The 14284-nt window shown below is 44.0% G+C and overlaps 1 pseudogene; it reads left to right on the top strand.

Annotated features, from left to right (window-relative positions):
- Positions 1-1310: 1310 nt before the first annotated feature.
- On the top strand, positions 1311-11183 carry LOC124703782 (annotated as a pseudogene).
- Positions 11184-14284: the final 3101 nt, after the last annotated feature.

Below are 14284 nucleotides of genomic sequence, written 5' to 3' on the forward strand. Positions count from 1 at the left end.
TCTGGAGGAGAGGAACATCGGTGAAGAATTGGTGGCGGGGGCGGGTCATTCCAGAGAGAGAGTGAGAAGAAGAAGAATAAGGGAAAGATGATGTGAGGCTGACAGTTGGGCCCCAGATCCAACTCATCTTATGTCTCACATGTACTGCGAACTTAGCACTGACAAATGGGTCTCACTGGTCAGGGCGGTTATCCAAATGTTGTTCGATAAGAATTAGCTCGATTTGTGACGCTCTACCCCAGAAGTGGTAGGTTTCTGCAAAAAATAACAAAATAGATATGAAATACGGTAGCTATATGTAATTTAGATCTTGTTGGCAACAAAGTTTTTTTTTTAAAACCGAAGTATTACAATACTGAAGTTTTCGGTGAACGGGTGAAGAATACTGTAGTATCTTGATACTGTAGTATTTTTCAGTTTTCGTCAAAACTGCAAGGTGTTTGGAAAATATTGTTTGGTGTCCCTTTGACAGATTTTTACGTTGCATTTTAATCTCTTTTGACCGGTAGATGCTTGCATGGTTGTTGCAGTTGTTCTCCCCTTGAATGTTTTAGTTACAACTAATCAACACACCTGCAAATAGTTCCCTAAAAAACACACCTGTTGTTATATTGTGATCCAAATTCATATACTAAAGGGAGGCTAACTTCTGTCGAGCGGAGCGAGGCCCGTCGCCGGTAGGGTTTACTAGATTATAAGATAACCCACGGAGTTTGTAAACACTCCCCGATATAGTGAAGTTTTGCTGGCTGGCGTCCGTGGTTTTTCCCCTTCTGTGTTGGAAGAGGTTTTCCACGTTAAATCTCGTGTCTCCGCTGCATTTTCTTTTATCGTTCTTCCTTATTTACTTGTCGCTTTTATAACAAGTGGTATCAGAGCCCGTGTTTCAATTTAGGGTTTTGCGACATGTCTTCCTTGAAGTTCGATTTACCGCAGCTGGATTATACCACGAGATTTTCTCTGTGGCAAGTGAAGATGAGGGCGATACTTACCCAATCTTCTGATCTGGATGAAGCTCTTGATGGATTTGGCAAGAAAGATGCCAAGACCTGGACCGACGATGAAAAGAGGAAAGACCGTAAGGCTTTTTCTTTAATTCAGCTTCATCTATCCAACAATATCTTGCAGGAAGTGCTGTCTGAGAAATCCGCAGCGGCGCTGTGGTTGAAACTGGAATCGATCTGCATGTCTAAAGATCTAACCAGTAAGATGCACGTGAAGATGAGGTTGTTCTCGCACAAGCTGCAAGAAGGTACATTAATATGAATCACCTATCGATCTTTAGAGAGATCGTTTATGATTTGCTGTCCATGGAGGTAAATTACGAGGATGAGAATCTCACTCTTATACTGTTAGTCTCATTGCCTAATTCTTTTGCGAATTTTCGAGACACCTTGTTATACAGCCGTGATGAACTAACCCTTGCCGATGTTTATGAGGCCCTACAGCAGAGGAAAAAAGATGAAATCTATGGTGCAGGTAGAGGGTTCGTCATCTAAGGCAGAAACACTGCAGGTCCGAGGCAGGACCGAGAACAGAAACAACAACTACAACAACAACAACAGAGATAAGAGCAAGACCGATAGAGGTCGCTCAAAGTCCAAGGGACGGGATGGTAAGTTCTGCAAGTATTGTAAGAAAACTAACCACAATATTGATGATTGCTGGAAGTTGCAGAACAAAGAGAAAAGAAACAGTACTTACCAACCGAAAAACAAATTTGAGGGTGACGGTAAGGCTTCTATTGTTTCCAGTGATAATTTTGATAAACGATTGTCTAGTTGTGTTTCTGGTAATGATGAGTGGATCCTTGATTCTGCATGTTCGTTTCATATTTGCTGTAACAAAGACTTGTTCAGTTCTTATGTGTTTGTGCAGAGTGGAGATGTTGTGCGTATGGGAGATAACAACCCACGTGAGATCATGGGCATTGGCTCCGTTCAGATCAAGATGCATGATGGCATGACACACACTCTGACAGATGTGAGACACATACCTGGCATGGCCAGAAATCTGATCTCTCTCAGTACCCTTGATGTTAATGGGTACAAACACTCCGGTTCTCGCGGAGTTCTGAAAGTATCAAAAGGTTCTGTCGTTCACATGATTGGTGATATGAATTCTGCAAAATTATATGTTCTTAGAGGTAGCACTTTGTCTGGTATTGCTGCTGCTGTTATTCCTGATGAACCTGGTAAAACTAATCTGTGGCATATGCATTTTGGGCATATGAGTGAACATGGCATGACAGAATTGCACATGAGAGACCTGCTAGATGGCTGCAATCTAAGTAAGTTTGAGTTCTATGAGCACTGCATTTTTGGTAATCATAAAAGAGTTAAATTCAATGCTTCCGTTCATACCACTAAAGGGATTCTAGATTATGTGCATGCTGATGTGTGGGGACCTTCCCGCAAGACTTATCTTGGTGGTGGAAATTACATGTTTACTATCATAGATGATTACTCAAGAAAAGTGTGGCCTTTCTTTCTGAAACATAAATCTGATGTGTTTGATGCTTTTAGAAATTGGAAATTTATGGTAGAGAAGCAAACAGAAAATAAAATCAAATTGCTTCGTACTGACAATGGCATGGAGTTTTGTTCTACTGTTTTTAATGATTATTGCAGCGACGAAGGCATTGTAAGGCACCACACCACCCCATATACTCCTCAGCAGAATGGTGTGGCGGAGAGGATGAACAGAACCATCTTTCCAAGGCTCGCTGCATGTTGTCCAATGCTGGTATGCATAGATGTTTATGGGCTGAAGCAGCCTCCACCGCTTGTTACTTGATAAACATGTCACCTTGCATTCCGCTTGATAAGAAAACTCATATTGAGGTATGGTCTGGTTCACCTGCTGATTATTCACAGTTGAGAGTTTTCGGTTGCACTGCTTATGCTCATTTTGATAATGGAAAGCTAGAGCCTAGGGCGGTTAATTAAGTGTGTGTTTCTTGGTTACGGTTCAGGAGTTAAGGCATGTAAGTTATGGAATTCTGAAACTAATAAAGTTTTGCATGGCAGGAATGTTGTCTTTAATGAGTCTGTCATGTTTTATAAGAGTTCATCTACAGATGTTTCTGATGCTATTGATTTTTCTGATGTTTCTGATGATGAGCAATAGAGGATTAGCGTGCAGGTAGAGTACGTGGAGGATAAATAAATTGATGTTGCTGATAATGAGAACACTGTTGTTCAACACTCACCACCTATTTTGCAGCAAACAAATAGTTCCATTGCTGCAGATAGACCGAGGCGTAACAAAGGTCCACGTCCTCGTTTAATTCAAAAGTGTAATCTTGTTCATCATGCTTTGAGTTGTGCTGAACAGGTGGAGTATGATACCGAACCTGCTACATATGCTGAGGCCATTGCATCCATTGACCGCGTGAAGTGGATTTCTGCTATGCAAGAGGATGGCACATGGGATGTTGTGCGCTTGCCTAAACAAAAGAAGGATGTTCAGTATAAGTGGATATTTAAAAGAAAGGAAAGTTTGTCTCCTAATGGGCCTCCGAGGTTTAAGGCAAGGTTAGTAGCAAAAGGTTTCAGCCAAATTCCAGGCATTGATTATAATGATGTATTCTCTCCGGTTGTGAAGCATAGTTCGATTCGTGCACTCTTTGGTATTGTGGCTATGCATGATCTTGAGCTTGAGCAACTAGATGTAAAGACTGATTTTCTGCATGGTGAGCTTCAGGAAGAGATATACATGGACCAACCTGAAGGTTTTGTTGTGCCTGGTAAGGAGGATCTTGTTTGCAAGTTGAAGAGGTCCCTTTATGGTCTAAAACAGTCTCCAAGACAGTGGTATAAAAGGTTTGATTTATTTATGCTTGCACATGAGTTTAAAAGATCTCAATATGATAGTTTTGTTTATATCAAGTTTGTTAATGGATCACCAATATACTTGCTGTTATATGTTGATGATATGTTGATTGCTGCCAAGAGCAAGAAAGAAATCACTACTTTAAAGTCCCAATTAAGTAGTGAGTTTGAGATGAAGGATCTTGGAGCTGCTAAGAAAATACTAGGTATGGAAATTACAAGAGACAAAAAATCTAGTGTGTTATTTCCTAGTCAGCAAAATTACATTCAGAAAGTTCTTCATCGTTTTAATATGCATGATGCAATAGTACACCAATTGCCCCTCACTTCAAATTATCAGCATTGCAATGTCCTAGTACCGACGAAGATATTGAGTACATGTCTCGAGTTCCATATTCTAGTGTTGTTGCTTCCTTGATGTATGCCATGGTTTGTTCTCGCCCTGATTTGTCATATGCTATGAGTTTGGTCAGTCGAAACACGGCTAATCCTGGTAAAGAACATTGGAAAGCTGTTCAGTGGATTTTCAGGTACCTTTGTGGCACATCCAAATCTTGCTTGAAGTTTAGCAAGATCGGTGAGGGACTCACAGGCTATGTGGATTCAGATTTTGCTGCCGATTTGGATAAGAGAAGATCCCTCATAGGTTATGTCTTCACTGTTGGTGGATGTGCTGTGAGTTGGAATGCAACGTTACAACCTGTTGTTGCCCAATCTACGACCGAAGCAGAATATATGGCAATTGCTGAAGCTTGCAAAGAGTTTGTTTGGTTGAAAGGTTTGTATGCTGAGCTTTATGGAGATGACATGATTCTTGCATTAACTTGTTTTCTGACAGTCAAAGTGCAATATACCTTACTAAAGATCAAATGTGACATGAGAGGACAAAGCATATTGATATCAAGTACCATTATGTCCGCGACATTGTTGCTCAAGGTAAACTGAAGGTATGCAAGACAAGTACTCATGATAATCATGCTGATATGATGACAAAGCCAGTTCCTGTTTCCAAGTTTGAGCTTTGCTCAAGCTTGGTTGGTATAACTGTTTAGCCCAAGTGGTTACATCTTGTAAGCTGCCGGCTAGGGTTTATCAGATTATAAGATAACCCACTGCGTTTGTAAACACTCCTCAATATAGTGAAGTTTTGCTGGCTGGCGCCCGTGGTTTTTTCCCTTCTGTGTTGGAAGGGATTTTCCACGTTAAATCTCGTGTCTCCGCTACGTTTTTTTAATCGTTTTTCGCTATTTGCTTGTCGCTTTTATAATAGTTTTAAATAATGCGTTACCTCAAATTCTGCAAGTACGATTAGTCTATCATGGTAATGTCTTTTTTTTTTCTGAGAGCTGCAGCCTTTATTAAACAGAAGGCAAGTCCAAATCTAGCACATCATTAATACAACAATTTGGAAAAATGATAGACCAAGTTTTACTGAGCTCTAAGCCGCAACCCTCCTTGGCTCCTTAGTCATGTCCATGTGCTTTTTTCCATTTAGAAAAAAAACAAGTTCGAGGTGAAGTTTCTAATAGTTCAAAAAAAACTGTAGTTTTGGGATACTTCAGTTTCCAAAACCACCGTATTGGTTGGAACCAAATATCTTGAAGTATTCAATACTTTTTTATTTTTGAAAACCAAAGTATTCTCAAAATACTTTAAAAAAACGGAGCTCGCAAACTGAGCCTTACTCTTCAACACCACACATGGACAGTCAAGCGGAGAAAGATTGGGACCATGCCAACTGTTTTTCTTTTGATGACTTGCAGTGGCAATCTTTGTAATTTGATAGAAAAAATAGATATAAATTTAAGTTGGATAAAAAAAACCATAGTGTCCTTATTAGTAAGTATAGATATAAATATAGGTAATACATAAGATAACTATGGAGTTGTGGTTCTACAATCCCCAGATCGAATCGATAGAATAATGCTCAACTGCATTGTTACAATTAACTAGGACGCACGATTTAATTAATTGGTCGAATACACGCACACACAACACATCGTAGCTCTTTCTCCGTCCATACGTTTTTTTCCTCTTCAGATCTTTGTACGAGGTTCCACGGATCACCTCTTCAAGTTTTTTTTTTATGCAACCTCTTCAAGGTTTTGAAGGGCCATAAATCTCTTCCAAGTCTGACCTGCCCACCTGGACTCCGCTCATCGTAGATATTTGCTGACGGGATCTTTGCTTATCCTCTTTTGCGATTGTAAATTTGTAACCCTAGGCAAAGGCTTTGCTAAGTATATTTTTGCCTTTGCCCAATAATTTTTTGGCGGCAAAGATGAAAAACCCGATAGCAGTGGCAAGGTGATATATCGGTTGAGTTCCCGACCCCTCCGACGGGCCAGGGATGTGAGCTAAACTTAGCTAATGATTTGCTACGAAATCAACTTACGAACATCGTGGCGATGAGTCGTGAAAAAAAAGTTACAAAAATTGGAACAACTCCCAGACTTCACAATCGGGCTAACACAGATGCGTTCAACCCGGAAAAAAATCGGTATAACATTATTGCTTTTGAAAAGCATTCGTTCTCTACGCGCATGTGAGCTACGCGCTCTAGCCCTTTGATACATATATAATAAGTATCGGAAATTTAATACAAAGTCTATACTAACTTTATGCTTAATTCTTAATACCTATTATAGATCCAAGGGAGAACTGCTACTGTTCACTTCAGAAACTCAATTTGGCTCCCAGGTGCATTTGCTCCCACTAACCAAAAAGAAAATTTCAAATTGTCGAATTCTTTTGACAAAAATTTACATTTCCACAATATATATGCGTTCATCAAGTTTTACGAAAAAATGATATTTTTGTGGTCATGTAAAAAGTGAAAAAAATTCTTATGAAAAGCTTTATTTTTAGTACTGATTTATTTTTTCACATGTCACATGATAAGTCGATTTTTTATGAAACAACTTTGTAAGCGTGTATCACGTGAACATATATGTGAGAATTTTTGGACATTTCAAAATAGTATTTTAGATGCATGTTAAAATAAAGGAACCATATTCTTCCATGTGCCAAAACATCACTTCCTCGGCTAATCAAATTCGCCAAAGTCCGCATTGGCTCCATGCGTGCATGTGAGCTCCAACGGCACTAGTACGGAATAATTCTAATCCCCAATTAGTTAATCTAATTAATTATCCCAAGTCCAAACTCCTTTTTCACGCGATGTGTAGATGGAGGGATATGTATGGGATGAGATACTTTGACTAGGTGGTAGCAGAGGGACTTTCAACACGTGATGATAATTGTGTGGCGTGGTGTAATAGGACATCCATGTGTACTTCGGTCATAATATACTTATATACAGATTACTCCACATGTATATCGATCTCTTAGCTCTGAACAAATCACGATAACTTTGTTCTAGAAGGAGTTCTTAGAATTTGAGTGTCAAAGTAGATGAATCCCTATAACTATCGTTGTATTGATTTAACCTTCGCGGAATTTATCCAGAGGTACTTAAAATTAAGGGGTTTGGAGTACAAGACAAGACCGTGTCTCCATTTTTAGCACACATATATACTTCTAACACCGGTACATAAATATATATGATCCCTAAATCACATCATTCAAGTTTTAAACCTTTTATGATAGTTTAATATTTAAGTAGAACTATTTGTTAATTGTGTCAAAAAATAACGTTTGTATGCTACAGTGCAGTGTAGCTTGATCTTTAGATGGTTCATCCATATATCCACTTTATGTGATCCATGATTTGAGATAAATTGAAAAAAAACTTTTAATAAATAAAGTGTCGTACTCATCTATCAATGCAGAGGCAGGAATCTTGATCATTTTTTCTTTTTGCATATTTCACAAAATGGACATGATTAACTTTTAAAACTCATTGTATCCATTATCTACATACACGATGTTTTTTTATGTTTTTGAAACTTATAAACAGGGCAAATAAGAAAGATAAAGCTAAAATATGTATTGGTGTCTCAGATCTATGTTGGTCCATATGACATGCATAAACAATATTGTTTTTGACAAGTAAAATAGTGCCAATTTTTTTGCAGGTTATTCGACGAGCTGCATATTTAGATACAACTATAAGCCTACATTCTCCCGTAGGATTGGCTGAAGCCTATGGTTATGGGTGCAACCCAACTACGGACGGTGGTATATGACTTCTATTTTTCAGGTTAGTGGATGGCACCATATTGATAGACTTCAAAATGGATAGCTTCCTTTTCTTTTTGCAAAATGTCACAATATATTATACGAAACCAACCCTTGAATGAACATCCTTAGAAGCAAAAGAAATAGAATGCATGACCTTGAAGATATCAGCACCATCTTCCTTATGCATCCCTCGACGACATGCCGTGAGTAAAGCTCTGTGTCGCCTCTGGGCCACCGGTGTAGCAAAGCTCATGTTGGAGAAAGTTTGAAAAAAGAAAAGTGCTTGGCAGCGGCCAGGAAGTCGTCGACGAGACCAGAAGATGCTGCGACCATGATCTCGAAAGATCATCGTCTCGGAGAAGCTAGTACTGAGAAGGGCCAGGAGATAATCCGAGCTCCGGCCAGACATATATGGGTGACTCAAAACTCATAAGTTCCCCAATGAAGCCTTACCTGGCCGAGCTTCACCAGGTGGAGGCGGAACTTTTGGACACCAATACGATGCGACATCATCCCCTCCACGAAACGCCGCCACCGTAGACAGACACTTATCACGCCAATATTAATGCCAGAGGATCGACTCTAAACTCCAGCCCTTCGACACTCCTCCGAGGAAAAATACTGATCTTGGATGGGTTGAAGTACTTTTATTCTCATCGCCGCCGATGCCCCTACACCGAAGACAAAGAACTCGAGGACCCTACGGGGATCGGACATCCGATCCGTGGCTCCCCACCCTCCCGCCACTGTGGCGGTAAGGGAGGGTGTGGGAACTAGCGGCGGTAGTGCCAACAGCCGAGGGTAGGAGTTAATCACTTGTAGATCACCTCTCGCGAGAGCTAACCCTAGGAAACCATTTCGTTTGATGCACTATTCTTGTGGCTTTTCATTTTTCACTTGATACATATCTCAATCCTAGGTGATCCATGATTGTAACAATTTTTTCGAGTACCCACGGGAGATCTGCGCATATTATGTTAAGCTTGAGAGAAAAGGACGACGCCCATACAAGGTGGATTCACCACGTCCATGCAGCCACAAGCGGCGGAGGTCGGAAAGCGCAAAGCTCCTGAGCTAGTGCACATCTCTCACTCATCTACCTCTACACTCAGACCAGGACTTCCAAGTGTCGATGACCATGCTCTGCACCACCGTAGAAGTGGACTCCTGCCCATTGAAACCCCTAGCATTGCGCTCTAGCCAAAGGGATCTGATGACCATCATGATGAGAGAGTTGGCGTCCTTCCTCCGAGTCGATGGCAAGGCATAGACCGCGGCTGGCCACTAGACATCAAGGCCCTGGGTTGGCCGGTGACACCGTTGACAGTAGACCAAACCCACATAATGAACTATGAAATGAATTGCATGGATGTTCGCAGATTTGTCTTTTGCTAATAAGGATTTCATGATGAAGTTGTTGAGTGACACACCTTTTCCGTGCAAAATGTTCCATGTTACACTTGTCATGAATTCTTTTTGACGTTACAATTTACAAAGAACGTACTATGTCGTCCATGCATGCATGTCTACACGCAATCCGCTTTGTAAGAAAGCATCTCCTAACTCGATCCCCATCCAGGAAAGGTCCTTTCCATCGGCTATAAATTGGCACCGTCCCCTGCTAGCTTAACCCACACCGCTCTTTGAATCCAACTCCCTCCGATCTCAGCAAGCACCTAGTACATCCCAAATCCCAATGGCTCCTGTTGTCGCCGCCGTGGAGCCTTTCACCCTCCTGAAGTGCCTGATGCCGCAGGACGACGGCTTGGGCGACAACAACGGAAGCACCGACGTGAAGCCGATGAAGGCGCACCGCCGGGAGTCCGACCCGGCGGCGGCGTTGGCCGCGGCGCGGCACGAGTTCGGCGAGCATGGCGGCGTGAACATGTCCATCGAGGCGTCGATCACGTTCACGGTGATGGAGCCGGACACCATGCGGCGGCTCTTCGCTGGGGAGCTCGGCCCAGAACGCGACGACCTGTACATCTACAGCCGCCACTTCAACCCGACGGTGCTTGCGCTGGGGCGGCAGATAGCGGTTCTGGAGGGCACCGAGGCCGCCTACTGCACGGCGTCCGGCATGTCGGCCATCTCTTCCGTGCTGATGCAGCTGGTGGGCGCCGGCGGGCACGTGGTGGCGTCGCATTGCCTGTACGGCGGCACCCACGCGCTGCTGTCCAGCTTTCTGCCGCGCACGTCGGGGGTGAGCACGACGTTCGTCGACACTGACGACGAGGCGGCCGTGCGCGCGGCTGTGCGGCCCGGGGAGACGAAGGTGGTGTACGTGGAGACGATGTCGAACCCGACGCTGGCCGTTGCCGATATCCCGATGCTGGCTCGCGTGGCGCACGAGGCGGGAGCCAAGCTGGTGGTGGACAACACCTTCACTCCCCTCGTCGTCTCGCCCGCGCGGCTCGGCGCCGACGTCGTCGTCCACAGCGTCTCCAAGTTCATCAGCGGCGGCGCCGACATCATCGCTGGTAAGGATGTGACCATCTCCCTCACACTCAAGTGTCATACCTTACTGCATGTTCCATGCATGCATGAAACGGCGAGAAATAAATTGCACGAGCGAGGACTAAAACGAATTACTATGGTTGGATTCCAGGTGCGATCTGCGGGCCGGCGAGCCTGGTGAATTCGATGATGGACCTGCAGGACGGCGCGCTGATGCTGCTGGGCCCGACGATGAACGCCAAGGTGGCGTCCGAGCTCGCCGGTCGCCTCCCGCACCTGCCGCTGCGGATGCAGGAGCACTCGCGCCGCGCCGGGGAGTTCGCCACCCGGATGCGCCGCTTGGGCCTCCGCGTCACCTACCCTGGCCTCCCCGACCATCCGCACCATGGCCGGCTGCACAGAATGGGCAACCCGGGCTACGGCGCCGGCGGGATGCTGTGCGTGGACATGGCCACCGAAGCGCGCGCCAACCGCCTCATGCACCACCTCCAGAACTCCACCCATTTCGGCCTCATGGCCGTCAGCCTCGGCTACTACGAGACGCTCATGTCCTGCTCCGGGAACAGCACCAGCAGCGAGATCGCGCCCGACGACCGCGCACGCGCCGGCATCTCTCCAGGCCTCATCCGCGTGTCCGTAGGATACAACGGCACCCTCGAGCAGCGCTGGGCGCAGTTCGAGCGAGCCCTCGCGTTCGTGCAGCAGGAGAACCCCGACGCTGGCGCCGGCAAGCCCTGCAATGCCGTCTGACCGATCGAAGAGACTGTAAGCCGATCGACTGCTAAAAGCTAGCTGACGGCCGAGCTAAGTGAATAAGATCAAGCTCCATCTGGATCTTCTAGGGCTTTTGGTGAAAGATTTCAGGATCAAAGTGTAATTTTCTTTTTAAATGTTCGTTCTCTGTGTAATTTTCTTCTGGGCTCTCACCAGTTAATAAAAAAAGAATCTCATCACATGGATGCCAACGTGTTAAACCTGCTTGCTTAATATATACTACCTCTGTTTCAACAAATAAGACGCACACGTATTTTAAGATAAATTTTGATCATACAAATTAAGCAACAAAATCTTAATTATATTAGTATGTAATTAGTGTCGTTGGATTCGTATTGAAAATCACTTTTTAATGCTACTAATTTTGTACAGACAAACTTGATATATTTAAAGTAAATCTTGGTCAAACAAAAACACGAAAAACGAGGACCCTTTATTCCTTGAGATGGAGGTGACGTAGTGAGAGATGCATCTATCTGAATTAGCTGGCCTTATTCCCCACCGATAATTACTTGACAGTCAATTTCATTCCAAATGTCTAACCGGCACGCTTAAAATCTGGTATAATTATTTTCTATGCATACAAACACAATAGCATTGCTGTTGCGGATGCGGATTTTGCCCAGATGTTATGGTGCCCAGCCCCTATCCCCCTCCGTCTATCGGATCGAAGTGCATCAAAATTAGTGACTTTTTTTGTGAAAAGGACCTTGGACTTTATCCAATTCCTAGCAGAAAGTCCTTCCTGTTTATAGAGTTCTTCACAAAACAAACATATGGTATCGTTGTTCTTATTATGAAGGTCTATGTATTTTTGTGAAGTTCTTTACAAAATAACAGTGTGGTTTCATTGTTGTCAATGTGAAGTTCTTCACAGATCCAACCATAAAAAATAGAAAAAGTGACAGATCTAGGGAGCTTAGATCTTCAGGGGAGGCCGACAACGAAATTCAGTTGAACGTCTGGACGGCGACCGTCAGGGTCAAGTACGGAGGCCACGGGAGGGAGCGGTCGGCCACCACGCGAGCTGCCACCATATGGGAGGGCGGAGTCAGCGGCCATGGGAGGGTGGGGTCGGCCGCCACGGAAGGGCGCCACCGCCGGACGGGAGAATCACAGGAGGGCGCTGTCGGTATTTACATGGATGAGCATATACGTACTATCTGAACTAGCTAGTTCGGAACTGAAGTCTGTCTGAACTAGGGAGAGAAAAGAAAGGAAATTTCTCTCGGGTGTTTAGCGTGAAGCAAAAACTTGGTATTCTCCTGTACATACCTCCAATCTTCACAACTCTGCATTTGGCCATCCAACCCTTGCAACATACACCACATGGGCATCAATTATTTTTACTATTGCAACATCGGTTGCATTATTTCTTGCCGAGGTGGTTGCATTACTACTTGCAACATAAAACACATTACAACATTTTGAAAGCAAAAGATGCAGCAAAAGGATAATGGTATGCAACAAATCTCCACCGGACGTGGCAAATCCCAACCAGTCGCAGCAAATCCCCGAGAAAAAATTCAAAATACATATGCAACATATGAGAGAACAATGTTTGTAGCAGCTAATGATAATATTTGCAGCACTGAAATAACATTTGTAGCAGAAGTCCGTCAGAACATTTCTCTCATGTGTTTGCAACAAAACACACATGCATTTGCAGTATGTTGAAATAATGTATTTAGCAACATAAAATATCCGCTAAAAACTAACCTTGTGCAAGATCACACAACTCGCTCCTGAGCTCTGATGGCGCGTGATGCACACGTCCGTTGGGAACCCCAAGAGGAAGGTGTGATGCGCACATCAGTAAGTTTTCCCTCAGAAAGAAACCAAGGTTATCGAACCAGTAAGAGATGAAGGCCACGTGAAGGTTGTTGGTGGAGGAGTGTAGTGCGGCGCAACACCAGGGATTCCGGCGCCAACGTGGAACCTGCACAACACAATCACAATACTTTGCCCCAACTTAACAGTGAGGTTGTCAATCTCACCTGACTGCTGTAAACAAAGGATGAAACGTATGGTGTGGAGAATGATGTTTGTTTGCGAAGAACAACGAGAGAACGAGAGATTGCGGTAGATTGTATTTCAGATGTAAAAGAATGGACCGGGGTCCACGGTTCACTAGTGGTGTCTCTCCAATTAGATAAATAGCATGTTGGGTGAACAAATTACAGTTGGGCAATTGACAAATAGAGAGGGCATAACAATGCACATACATATCATGATGACTACTATGAGATTTACTTAGGGCATTACGACAAAGAACATAGACCGCTATCCGGCATGCATCTATGCCTAAAAAGTCCACCTTCGGGTTAGCATCCGCACCCCTTCCAGTATTAAGTTGCAAACAACGAGATAATTGCATTAAGTATCGTGCGTAATGTAATCAATACAAATATCCTTAGATAAAGCATCGATGTTTTATCCCTAGTGGCAACAGACACATCCATAACCTTAGAACTTTACGTCATCTGTCCGCAGTTCAATGGAGGCATGAACCCACTATCGAGCATAAATACTCCCTCTTGAAGTTACAAGTATCAACTTGGCCGAGCCTCTACTAGCAACGGAGAGCATGCAAGAACATAAACAACACATATATGATAGATCAATTAATCAACTTGACATAGTATTCCATATTCATCGGATCCCAACAAACACAACATGTAGCATTACAAATAGATGATCTTGATCATGATAGGCAGCTCACAAGATTTAAACATGATAGCATAAGAGGAGAAGACAACCATCTAGCTACTGCTATGGACCCATAGTCCAAGGATGAACTGCTCACGCATCAATCCGGAGGCGGGCATGATGATGTAGAGTCCTCCGGTGATGATTCCCCTCTCCGGCAGGGTGCGGAGGCGATCTCCTGAATCCCCCGAGATGGGATTGGCGGCGGCGGTGTCACAGTAACTTTTCTCGTATCGTGGCTCTCGGTGATAGGGTTTTCGCGACGGAGAGAATATATAGGCGAAGGAGCAGAGTCGGGGGACGCTCGAGGGGCCCACCCCATAGGGCGGCGCGCCCAGGGCTGGGGCCGTGCCCCCTAGGGTGTGGCC

Source organism: Lolium rigidum, chromosome 1, assembly GCF_022539505.1.
Source record: "Lolium rigidum isolate FL_2022 chromosome 1, APGP_CSIRO_Lrig_0.1, whole genome shotgun sequence".
NCBI classification, from domain to species: Eukaryota; Viridiplantae; Streptophyta; class Magnoliopsida; order Poales; family Poaceae; genus Lolium; species Lolium rigidum.